A 9,115-nucleotide genomic window follows, 5' to 3' on the forward strand; every position below is an offset into this window, starting at 1 on the left:
TATATATAGTACAGCTAAAGTGCTAAACAACAGGTGGCTAATAAGAGGTCTTTAGAAATAAAGTACGACTACCGGTTTCAGGTTGATATCGATTACAACAAATTTCAATTAAATCGGTATAATACTGGTACATTCGCTTGCCGCGATTTCCATTTTAAAATTGGCTGTGATAAAGGAACCGACAGATACACGAACAATTCTGAAAATGCTTTGACTTTCGAAATTACTGAACTCTAAAAAACCTATAAAGGGAACGAGGGAAGGGGCTTGTGTTTGACCACTATTTCACCTGATGATAAGTGAAAATGCGGTCTAAGATGGAGCATGCTTGCCTAGAATTAACCTTTTTACTCGCGACTTAATAAATTTATGCATGTATCCTGTTATAATATCATCTAGAGGTTTTCATTATTTCATTCGTTCAGATCAATGACTTCCAACAGTGCCAAATTAACACAGGTAATTTCGCCAATGTCACGTAGAATGAAGGAGACACGAGTTATAATTACTTATTGTCGTTACGTCTGCTAACGTCATAACTTTCTTTAGAATCAACTGATAATTAAATGGGTCAATGGATGGATAATAGCTCGTTTCATTACTTAATTCGTTACAATATAATTATTTACTCCAATTTCCCTAGAATTACAATTAGCGTGATTATTTGGTGTCCGGGACGTCACCACAGTCAATAAATACCGCCATTTATTTACTCAGACGAAGTAAAAAAAGTGTCGTAACAGAGAAAAAATTCAGCATTCTGTTGTCATCAGAAGTATTACTTTTGAACATAAATCAGATGTAAGTTACCTATTTCAAATTTCATACGATATGTTTGTACATATCATTCATCTTTACATCATTATTCTAATGTGTCGTTCTTGATTTGAATAACTTAAATTTTGATCTAAATCATTTGGGGGTAAATGTAGTTAATCAAAGAACGATATTAAAGTCTATTAGTATTTCAATCGTATTAAAGTCATATGTCATAGTAAAATATCCAAATACATATTAATGAGGCGCATCTACGCCACGTACTTGTTATGTGTTATTAGTCGTTGGAAACTGTTCTGGTGATGATTTTCCAAATATGTGCTAATTTGTAAAAATTACTGTATACTGTTTGTTTCCACTGAAAATAAATAAATAAATAAAATAAATGAATTAATTAATGACGCAGTAGCAAGCCACTTCAAATGTTAATCTCTTGGTTTGTAGTTTGATAAAATAATTTAAGGGTGCGACTACGACATGACCTCTGTAGAGAAGGAAAATAGCTAAAATAAGGCTCAATTTTATCCACAGTGTTCCATATTACGGCCGGACGGACGTCTATAATTTTGTCCGAGAGGATTATCCTAATGACGGCCAGATTGGGCCAGAATGAAAGAAAATTGCAGAAATTGTTTTCAACAAAAATGTAACCATTTTGACTTGCTTATCTTAATCCAAAATGATATTTATAATTAATATCTAAATATATAATATTCTCGTGTCGCGGTGTTTGTAGTAAACTCCTCCTAAACGGCTTGACCGATTCTCATGAAATTTTATGTGCATATTAGGTAGGTCTGAGAATCGAACAACATCTATTTTTCATCCCCCTAAATGTTAAGGGTTTAATTTTTAGATAAATTATTTATTTTTTAATTTATTATGATTTGGCGTTGAAAATCCTTCTAGTACCAACCCCTATTTTTAAATAGCGTTATGCGGCAAAATAACGTTTGCCGAGTCAGCTACTAAGTATATAATTATACCTTTTAATATATTAGACGGAACCCAATCAACTCTCCAACCGTAATCTTGAAGAGCATCATGGTATAAAATATGTAATAAGATTAGTATTTTGAAGTTGAAATCATGAAATTTGCAGAGTAGCAGATACGAAATTTAGTTACAACGTTTACCCAAATAATACATATTCAACACCGTTTCCTTGCGATGAGAGTAGGCATGGCCGACCTAATTTAAAAGTCTGGTACGCCGTATGGTCCGTCCGCTCTATCCGACTCAGATGAATTGTTTATTTAGAACTTTAGATTTGTTCTAGCCTCTGACAAAATGATCATCGACCATACCTATTATTTACTCTTCTCAAACTCACAGATATTAGCTAAACTCGAATATTTTTTGTGTGACTTTAAATACAGAAAGTCACCTCTTGTAGGACCACTATTGGCACAGATCATCATCATCATCATCATCATCATCATCATCATTCCAGCCTAAGCTTTTTCAGAAATACAAACTGCAGTCGCAATGGCGAGCGCCGGACACGAAATAGGTTAATTTGTTGTTTTATCGTGTGCAGATTAAGCGAGCGAGCGTACCTACGTAGTCGATAACCGAAGAAATTAGTATCGGAATAGTAGCGATCAATATGAATTTCAGAGTGATAATATTGTTTTATTGCGAGGCGCGGCCCTCTTGCGGCTGCGAATATGGCGTATTTTATTATTTCCCATCAATTTGTACCGCATTTAGTGTCGATATCTTTTATTACACGGAATGGCGAGGCGAAAAGTACCGTTACTTGTAAAGTCATTAAGTCCCAAAATAATCATGTTGCCTTTGTACAATCCACCTGTCAAATCGGTAACGTAAGCCGGGCTTCGTTCGTTTCGGCGCGGTTATTGAGCCAGCTGTGTTCTTTCCGAAGCCATTGTTGCATTTCTTTTCGACACCCACTACTTACTGTTCGATTGCTTCTTAAAGTTCCATATAAAAGTAAACAAAGTTGTCTGTCCATGTTAATTTAAATTATATAATTTTTTAAAAGTTTTTATAAGATTAATTTTAGTTGTAGTCATTTGAAATATGGTCTATTTTTATTTTACAAAACAGCCATCAAGGGCTTCGTTCGCGTGTAATTAGCATTCGATCTGTTCCTCAATTAAAAATGTACGGTTTGCTAGCGACATAAGAAAGTCATTGTGAAAATGAAAATGTGCTCCGAGTCCTATACTTGATCACGAACGACGGAATCGTCGAATTGTACATTAGTAGGAGTGCGAGGAAGACTTCATATTTTTAAGATTTATTACAAATCCTCGACAATTTTGATACAACAGAGACACAAAGCTTAATAAATCTTAGTGCTATAGTTTAATGGCACTTAACGAGGAATATATTTGCTTTTTGGACATCTGTATCAACAATTCTACACGTAGGTCCTACTCCTGACAGAGTGATGGCAGAATCACAAATTCAAACAAAGCCACGCGGATCCCTTAGTTCATTCTAATTAAACAAAGCCGGTGAAATTGTTTGTTCGAACGCGCTAAGCCCCGGTATCACAGGAGGATTATAAAAATTTTTTTTCGGTGTAAACTCCGTTTGTTGAGGAAGGTTTTTGGCTCTTCAATATTTACATAATCTTGACTACTTCTTGGGTATTTTCGTTGGAGTATAAAACATTTATTATGTGGCTTGAAAGTATAACATAGAATAAAATTATTATTGCCAATCGTTCGAGAGTAGCCTAAAACGCCGACTGCCGCGAGTTTGAATCCCTCTCGGGGCAGATATTTGTATGTGAACAAATATTTTCTCTGGTCTGAGTGTATGTCCTTTTGGTTCTCCTCACTTTGCATCAGAGAACACATAAGCTGGCGGTCCTGGTTGTTTCCATAGAAATAAGGTAGCACTCGTTACTCGTTGTGAGGAATTATCCGAAAACCTGTAGTAAGATAGCGTGATGGGGTTAGTACAAGCTCCTATAGGACGAAACAGGGCCTGCCTGCGGGTCGTTCCGGGCTGAATCAATAAATTATTCAAATGTATTTACTCTATTCAACTGAATTCAAAATAGGCGGCTAGGAGGAGCTTCTATGTTCGTCTATAAGAGAAAGAGTAATTTTGGCATTGACTACGGTTCCTGTAACGTACGGGCCTGTAGTATCCCACCGCCGAGCATAGGTTTCTTTCTCCATGTAGGAGAAGGATTGGAGCTTAATCCACCGCGCTGATTTGCTGCGGGTTGGCGGATGACACTGCATTGACAATTTATATTTAAAAGGCCATAGCTAAAATAAAAGTAAAACAGTTCCTAAGTTACCTATGTATTTAAGTATGCTATCTGTCGTAAAGAAGATATTAGAATCGGATGATTGAGTGTACGATGGTATGTTACCTATGTCCTTTACGTTGAAAGCGGTCAAGTGGCGTCGCGACCGTGATGTGCACCGCTGCGGTCGGCTTCGGAACCAATTCTGTGATCAAAACATCATCGTCTCATCGATTTTTAATAGAAACTCGTGACAAAGATAAAAAAGACCGCTAAAAGGGTGAAAAAAAGCTGATCGCTTAAATAGTTAAATCATATTTAAATCACCTTGTGCCCTAACAAGTGACAATATTTTTGCATACAGGTCGAGGCCGATAATCTTGTATATAAAATTCTCGTGTCACAATGTTAGTTACCGTACTACTCCAAAACGGCTGGACCGGTTTTTATGAAATTTTGATGAGCATATCGGGCAGGTCTGAGAATAGGCCAACATTTATTTTTTATACCCCTAAGTTATAAGGGGAAGGGAATTAAGTTAAGGGGGTCAGTTAGTTTTTTATAAAAATTGTAGCAAAGTTTGTAATTCACAAAAACGATTTCGAGTAAAACCCATATTTCAATGCATTTTAATGTTTGATAAATAACAATTTACAATAAGAATTGTAATGTGGGAAAAGCGATTGTGGAACATAAAGCTTGTCGAGCTCGAGCGCGCGCTCGGCGCCGCGCCGCGGGTTGCGCCAATGTCGATAAACTTTTTAGTATTATTTTTGTTTATAAAATATCCGTGCTTTGGTTTTTTCTGTTCATAATATCTTGGTGTGTAGTAATGTTGTTCAAAAAAATAACAATCGTAAAATAATAGGGTCGAAACTATGTTTATTCAATCAATTGAAACGTTCATATTGATTGAAACGTAATATATAATAAATAAACAGCCGCGGCTGTAATTAGTTTTAGGTGCGTGTATCGCAAGTGCTTCACCAGGCGGCAGTGAGCCATGTTGGTACATGGCTCACTGCTGTGTGAAGTGATCATGGCCAACAGCTGCTCATGGCAAAGCATGACCCATCACAGACCATAGTGTACTGGAGTCCTTACGTAAATCAGTAAGTGAGCACGAAATATCTAACTTTGTAATCCAAATATATCTTATTGCACAAACAATGCGTCCTACCTATGTAATACGTACCTACCTAACGTGAACTCCACGGTCTAACATCGATAAAGGTTTTCGCAATTATCTTCGTTCATCTTAATGACCACGTCGTCACTTTGACAGCTCGTAGAAAGTCCAGTCTGGAAAATTCTGACAGCAAAGATAAGAGAATCGACAATGAGGGCAGCCACGCGCCGCCCTAGGGCGGGCGTGAGGAGGTGCGGGCGGGCGGCGGGCTAGAGGCGGGCGGCGCCGGACGGCAGTGCGCGGCGCGCGCGGCTCTCGGAGAGTCGGCCGCCTACGCCCGCCTCGCGGCCCTGACGCGCCACGTGCGCGGCTCACGCGCTCGCCTTACCTTCGGGCCCTTTCAGATTGACTTCAAGAACGTGACGCGCACCCTACCGGCCGCCTCCGCTCCCGGTCTCGCGCGGCGTCCGATGCAACTCTCCGTCCAAGTCAGAACTGCGTGCAGAGTACGAGTTTTGTGTTGTTTCTTTACGGCATCGTTTAATGGGGCGAGCCACAGTAATTGAAACGATGGCACATCACGTCGCGTTTATAAACTGCGGTCGCCGAATTTATTATGCGTGCACCGACATTCGATCGAGTGGAAACTGAGTAAATCGCAGAATTTCGTTACAGCGATAAATTTATATTATGAGCAGTAAAAATATATGGGTTTATTGGTACTGGTCGTTAAGTTCTCGATTTAAACACAATCGTCGTGTCTGGTACGACAGAGCTGGGCCGACGGAGCCGAGAGAACTCGGCGCTGTTCTCGCGACCGCAGCAAAGCTTCGGACACATGTATTTGTAGACGACGAGTCGAATGTAAATATTTAAATCGTTCGTACTTCGTAGCGTTTATTCGGCACGCGACTGGTGCTCACTCCGCGACGCTCCTGCACGCGTGCGAGGCGGGAACACGTAAACAAAAAGGCAGCGATCGTTTCTTCATCCGGGAATCGTCATCGAACAAGACAGTGTTTGTGATTCACATCAGACTTTACCTAGAATTTTCTGCTGTTGCCGAGTGGGCACTTAGTGTCAGTGCTAACAAAAATTTTTTTTATAAAAACCCTTGTTATCTTAACCAAATTTGTTTGATTCGTAGTCAAATTAAATCGTTAATCATCTTATTGCTTGTAAACCAATCAATAGCGGATGAAGTAAGACTTTTATAGGATAAAGTACCTGGGCGACCGAGCTTAGCTCTGTATTTTTAGTAAATCGTGTTTTTTGAAAATCGTATTTAAATACGAATTACATATTGATAAAATATGAATAATATTTTTTGATTTTACCGACATAATAATAAAAAATATGAAACAGGTTATTTAAATAAAAAATCATGAGTGCAATTAGAAAAAAAAAGGAAAAAATAACCGATCTGGAGACATGTGATTTGAACCGTGGTCTTCTCGGTCGATCCCAACTGGTAGATTCCCTATCTTTTTTTTTATCGTGGGGAAGAGTCAGACTCTTACTGAATAAAAACCATCCACGTGTGAGCAGACCTCCGCCTAAGTGTGGCGAGATGGGGTTGTATTAGCATGCAACACCTCGCCCCGGCGGCCGGCCCGAATGAAAACATCTGGGCCCCGGCACCCAGAGAGGGGCAGCACCCACAAGACCACCTCTCCCGACGACGCGTGGGGTCTCAAGCCAGCCGAAGGTCCCCCAACCCTCCAGCCGACCACCCCACGTAAGGGACGCTCAATCGAACCAGTCTACCGTCTGCAGAATGGGGACATATGTCCAGGAGCCAAACCCCCCTCCAAGCCAGGCAGGTCTGACCTCCAACGCCGGATCGAACCGAGCAACCGTGCAAAGCTCCAGGGAGCCCAGCGTGACCCGGCAACTACTACTACTACTACCCCACGGGTCCGCCGGATTGCACCGACAACCGAGCTAAAAGCTCCAGAGAGCCAGCACAGCCCGGCCCTCACGCAACTGGTCTGCCGGATTGCACCAGCAACCGAGCAAGCTCCAGGGAGCCAGTACAACCCGGCCAGCACACCGCGCCTTAGCGCTGCAGGGCGATCGAACCACCCGCCCCGTCCGTCCGCCGGTTTTTGGTCCACGGGGGTCCAGGACCTAAAACCCCTACCACTCACTGGAACCAGGCGAGTGGCGTTCCCCCATCCGCTACCTAGAGGGACGCGTCCAGTAGGAGATCCGAGGGTCTTGGGGCAGCCTTAGTCTGGGCCTAGGTTCCAAGAGCCTGAGGGCCGATTTCCTACCTGTGCTATGACAACTATATTGACGGTTGCGAAATTTATCTTCGGATGATATTGTAGCTATTTTTTCATCCCCTAAAAAAAACAGGGATAAAACGACATTTTCTAAAAATGAATCTTAGCTATGTCGATTTATCGCCCCCGAAATCCCCTGCATACAAAATTTCATGAAAATCGTTTTAGCCGTTTCCGAAATTCAGATTCTAGATATACATACAAGAATTGCTCGTTTAATAGTAGTAGATAATTGATTTCTTTACGTGGACGTGTGTTTTGTACAAACAGTAGGTATCTACAATATATTACGTGAAGGACGTATTAAATAAACTAAGTTTTTAAGAGTTACGAAAGTAATCATATCGAAGTAGCCATTAAATAGTGATAAGAACATTGACGAGCGATTGAAAGCAACGCATCGCAGATAGGTGAGTACTAATTATAATTTAAATCCATAATTAATCTAGCAGCACGATTCATGTAAGATCGTTAAAAAATTAAAACATTCGTCCGACGAAGCGCTCGCGTCGTATAGGACGGATTGTCGCGGAAACATCGGAGAGACGTTTACGATGTAATAAACAGAGAATTTCGAATTCGCAGAGCCACGCTCCGACCGCGATCGCCCGGTCGCCATCCGCCGCCCGCCCGCCGTCACACTGGAGGCGCTCCGCCGTCACTCGCGGCAAATCGCCGCCCGCCGCGTCCGCCGCGTACAGGTGCGTCGTCCACTCCCCGAGCCCAGCGTACCCGTCGCTGCCGCGGTCTCTCTACACCTCGCTGTCTGTTTCAGTTCACGGAGCGGGCGAGAGATGGCGCTTGCGGCGACGGCGCCGGTGAGTGCTCGTCCTGACTCCACCCTTCCTCGCACCGCATTCGCGCTAAATATATCCGGCCGCGTCGCACGCGCTGGCCGCCGCCTGCGGAGCTCGAGCGGCGGCGGCTGCGCTCGCGGGCCGCCCTCATTGTTCCTTCGTGTGCGCAGAGAGCGGCGGCTCCGAGATGTCCGGCGGCAGCGGAGGCGCCGGCGACGCCGAGCGGCGGCCCTCCACCTGTCGCGTGGAGCTGGGCGCGCTGCTGGCGCCCGAGCCGCGTCCCCTCGACAACAAGGTTAAGGTAGGGAGGGAAGCTTTCTTTTGACGGTGACGTTGTATCTACCAATTAAAGATTTCGAACCGTGCGGCACGTGAGGCTATGAAAATGACGTGAATTACACTCGATAGTGTATTCCGCTGCCAAATTAATGTTATTAATATATGTAGTTATGTACCTATATGTAACGCAGTTATTGTTTCGCAATTGGAAATGTATCGTTGTTTACTCTCGAAGTGCCGAGGGCAAGGTGGCGGGAGCCGCGTAACGACGTATGTGACAGCAGCCGTTGTTATAGTATATGAGTGAACGACGATTCGCGACACATACACGGCGAGGTGAGGCGGAGGCGCGGCCGCCCGCCCTCGCCCTGCGCGACCCATTTGCATAATAAGTATATCGCTCCTCGAAGCCTTCGACACTTCGACTGCAACCCTACGACATTTCACCATTAACAGCTGACCTACTTCACTTTTATCGTCTATCATCTCACGATGTCTGTCGATGACAGTAGGTACTCGACGACGTAGACATTTTGCGAAAATATCACGACCGTGCACTAAGCCGTGTAAAGTCGAAATTAACTTCAATAGTTTCTGCAAGTTGCACCTC

This window comes from Melitaea cinxia, chromosome 4 (assembly GCF_905220565.1).
Source record: "Melitaea cinxia chromosome 4, ilMelCinx1.1, whole genome shotgun sequence".
In the NCBI taxonomy this organism is placed as follows: domain Eukaryota; kingdom Metazoa; phylum Arthropoda; class Insecta; order Lepidoptera; family Nymphalidae; genus Melitaea; species Melitaea cinxia.